Below are 4,410 nucleotides of genomic sequence, written 5' to 3' on the forward strand. Positions count from 1 at the left end.
GTAATAATCCTTGGTGAACGGGTATCGAATCCACAGGGAGTAGGGAATAAAAATACTTAATTTGATTCTTAGCTATGTAAAAGATCAATGATAATGAGTGTGACAATGATTCAATTGTCAACAGTAAAAGCAACAAGTAAGAGAGCAAAAGTAAAGAAGGGGGTAAGGCAATCGATAAAGATGGGGTACCCGGATAATGCTCCACCTAGGATAATTGTTTCAAGTACAAGAACCCTCTATTATGCTTCGTAATCAATGCAATGATGAGTCGTGGAAATCGTTAATTACATAGTCCCAAATCTAATGTCAACTATGCCTAACTCGATACATGTCGCGTAGGAGAAATCGAACAATCTCAACACCTCGCACTCGCATAGAGTTGCAATGAGATCTAGGTATTCCAAGTGATAAATCTCTTCCTTATTATAGACCTAACCCTTTCGTCCAGGTGGAAGGTCCCTAACCACAATGGAGCCCTCCATACTAAGATCACCTCGACGCTTCACTCCGTTGCACGCGAAACTAAGCCCCAGTGGAAGTTCATCCCTTAGACCATTCACTCTATTATGACCTCAAAGAACTCGAGGAACGGAGGTAGAATCTATCACGCCGGAGGGGAAAGGGGATGCTCCTGTACCTCTCGACTCACCCTCTCAACCCTCTCCAACCTAGCTTTGCCTAACGCTTTTGGTGTGTCACTCACTCACAAGGTTACCAACAAGAACTCTCAACCCTAGTGTCACTCTAGGGGAAATGTTCATACAATCAAGCATTCAAGGTTAGAACTCACAATAAACATCAATTTATTGAAATCATAATAAAGAGGTTCAAAGAAACAAATACATCTTAGGGTTCACAATACCTGAGTACCTACTAGGGGTTTAGCTCTCCATGGAGCTAAGTACAATCAAAGAAATAGAATGTAAAAGCAATGAATCCATAAAGAAAACTCCTCGATAGTCATGTCGATGGTCTTGTGGAAAGTCCTCTACTCGTCGTCCAAGGATTCCCTCGTTCGGTATAGGGTACGCCTCCACAGAAGCTCCCCTACCAACCTTCTTCCTAAAGAATGACAATGTCAGAGCTGTAGAATCTCTCCAAAACCTTGGCCAATACACCTCGAAACCCTAGTCGAAAGCCCTCTCTCAAGTTGGGGAAAAGATCGAGAAAAGAATACTCAAATCGGGGCTGATTCGGCTTTTAAATAGGGCTGGAATCGGGCGACTGCACGGGCGTGGATGCTTCACGCACCCGTGGAGAATTTCCACATGGGCGTGGATAATTTCCACATGCCCATGTGGATCCTCTAAACTCCTGTTTTCTCGGCCGGCTGTGAACAGTGCTGCTACAATACTTTCTACCGTATTGCTACAGTTCTCTGCTACAGTATCCGTCCTGAATAGCTTCCCGAATCCATACTTTCATCGGAGTAATGCAAACGGGCACACGTTCACATCGTGGATCACTTGCATCTTCAATGATAGGCACGTTGGTGAAGCTCTTATTCTATGTGCATAAGTCGAAATGCTCGAGTGTCGCTGCCTTTGTGCCCGTCCAAATGGATGTGCCAACTCGAATACGAGGAGGTTGGCATACACTATAGCATCTCACATCGACCTATGTCTTCGCGTTTGAACCTTAGCAAGATTTCCTCCAAAATCGGTATATTGTAATCCACATTGGCTTCTTTCCTTCATACTTGGCCTCACAACCCTACTTGCATAAAAGTAACATAAAAACACACATATTATTCTAAAAACCTGAGAAAAGTAATGCTCAACATAAAGAATGAATGGTTCGCATTCATATCGAACAAGCACTTATCAGAGAGCTAAACCCTCTAGTGGGTACTTGGGTATTTGTGAACCCTAGGATGTATTCATTTCATTGAACTTCTTTATTATATTTTAAATTAATTGATGCTTTATTTGAGTTCCAATCTTGAATGCTTGATTGTATAAATACTCCCTTAGAGTGACACTAGGGTTGAGAGGTCTTGTTGGTAACCCTTGTGAGTGAGTGATACACCACGAGAGTTAGACAAAGCAAGATTTTAGAGGGTTTAGAGGTTGAGTCGAGAAGTAGCTGAGCGTCCCCTTTCCCCTCTAGTGTGATTTATTTTACCTTCATTTCCTTATGTTCTTTGCATTCATAGTAGAGTGAATGGGCTATAGGATAACCTTCCACTGGGGCTTAGTTGTGGGTTCAACGGAGTGAAGAGTTGAAGTGATTTTGGCACTTAGAGCTTAATTGTGGCTAGAGACCTTCCACCTGGACTAAAGGGCTACATCTAGGAAAAGGGCTTATCACTTGGAATCCCTAAAAATCATTGCAATTCTATATGAGTGTGAGATTATTCAATTTCTCCTCCGGGACATTTATAGAGTTAGGCATGGTTGACCTCAGGTTTGGGACCATGTATTTAAGGATCTCCATGACTCATTATTACATCAGTAAGGAAGTATAATAGAGGGTTCTTGCACTTGAAATGATTGCCCTAGGCGGAGCAGTATCCGGATACCCCATTTATATCGATTGCCTTGCCTTTTCCTTTACTTGTGCTCTCTTTCTTGTTCTTTTGTTTTTGTTATTTCACATCTTGTAACACATATCAGTATTCATCTTTCACTTAGTTAAGAAACAATTTAAGTGTTTTTATTCGATACTCCCTGTGGATATGACACCCCACTCATCTGGGATTTTATTACTTCGACAAACCAGTGCACTTATGGGACATACGCAAGGGGCACTGACAAATTTTTGGTGCCGTTGCTAGGGAGTAAGCATTTAGAAATACTTTGCACTTTGTTTTCTTAGCTATTCATTCATTCATTCTATTTTACATATTCTTTTCTATCATCGTTCTGATTTTTCTTTCATTTTGGTACAGCTCTAGGTTGTGACCCAAGGGCACCCCTCAATATTGATTGAAAGAGATCCCAAGCTTGAACATACACTTAGAATAAAAGGGAAAGAACTTGTGCAAGAACAGTCAAATCTAGCTGACTTGGAAGTAGAAGAATCTGAAAACATGGCAGAACAGAATGAGCAACAGCGGACATTATCTGATTATGCTAGACCTTCAGTATTGGGAACACAAGTGCTACCTGATTACAGCTCAGAACTTCAAGCTAAAGCCGGCATTCATCCACTTATTGCACCAATCTACACTATTCATTGGTTTGGCCAATGAGGATCCAAACAGTCATATAGAGAACTTTCTCGAGGTGTGTCATATGCTTAAGATAAATAGGGTGATGGATGATGCCATCAAGTTGAGAGCCTTCCCATTTTCCTTAAAGGGGAGAGCAAAGCAGTGGCTACACTTATTACCTATAGCATCGATTACCACATGGGAGGAGATGGTAGAAGCTTTTTTTGCCCGTTATTTCCCTCCTAGAAAATCTGCAAAGCTTAGGAATGAAATCTCGTCCTTTGTAGAGTCAGAATTGGAGTCCCTATTTGAGATGTGGGAAAGGTTCAAGGAGCTACTGAGAAAGTGCCCGTAACACTGATTCTCTGAGTGGATGGTTGTTCAGACCTTTTACAACGGGTTGAATCCGAGTACAAGGCAACTCTTGGATGCGGCAGTAGGTGGTACCTTAGGTAGCAAGACCCCCAGTGAGGTCCGTTAACTAATTGAAGAAATGGGGTTAAATAGCAACCAATGGAATGCTAGGGAGAAGAAAAATAAGGCCGGGCTCCATGAGATACATGTAGTAACTTCATTGGCAGCTTAAGTGGAATCATTGAGTAAGAAGTTAGATCTTCTAACTTTGAATAGAGTAGTGACTGTGACTACTTGTACTGGGTGTGGTGGAGGGCATGCTCCCTCATTGCCCAATCTCTATTGGTGATGCATCTTCGGTTGAGAATGTCGATTTTGGGGGCAATGCAATGAGGAACCAAGGGAATCCATATAGCAACACCTACAATCCGGGGTGGAAGAATCATCCCAATTTTTTGTGGAGCAACCGAGGTCCACAAAAGGCCATGGGGCCACCGGGTTTCCAACAACAACAAGCCCCAAACATGGAAAACCTATTTTTAGGTTTGGAGACCCGAATAGTCGATTTGGAGAAGGCCTTGACTAGGTTTGTGCAATCGTCAGATACAAGGTTTCAATCAGTCGAGGGTATACTTCGCAACAACACCGCCTCTTTGCACAATCTTGAAAATCAAGTGGGGCAAATTGCGAAGTCTCTATCGGAAAGGCCACAAGGAAACCTGCCGGGTAATACCGAGACCAATCCTAGAGAGCATGTGAAGGCGATCACTTTGAGAAGTGGTTGAGAGGTTGAAGGTAGGCTTCCGAGTGAGAACCCCAATGAACACGCACCCGAGGTCATAGAGATGGAAGAGGGAACAAGTAAAGAGAAGGAGGTGGCACCCCTACCATTCAAGCCATGA

The 4,410-nt window shown here is 42.7% G+C and overlaps 1 non-coding gene across 1 annotated transcript; it reads right to left on the reverse strand.

The window, feature by feature from the left end:
• Positions 1–3,410: 3,410 nt before the first annotated feature.
• LOC120253470 lies at positions 3,411–3,517 on the reverse strand. The gene has a single exon (XR_005534285.1). It is a non-coding gene; the product is annotated as a small nucleolar RNA R71 (small nucleolar RNA).
• Between the last annotated feature and the right edge of the window lie 893 nt (positions 3,518–4,410).

The sequence above is a fragment of the Dioscorea cayenensis genome, unplaced genomic scaffold, assembly GCF_009730915.1.
Source record: "Dioscorea cayenensis subsp. rotundata cultivar TDr96_F1 unplaced genomic scaffold, TDr96_F1_v2_PseudoChromosome.rev07_lg8_w22 25.fasta BLBR01000094.1, whole genome shotgun sequence".
In the NCBI taxonomy this organism is placed as follows: domain Eukaryota; kingdom Viridiplantae; phylum Streptophyta; class Magnoliopsida; order Dioscoreales; family Dioscoreaceae; genus Dioscorea; species Dioscorea cayenensis.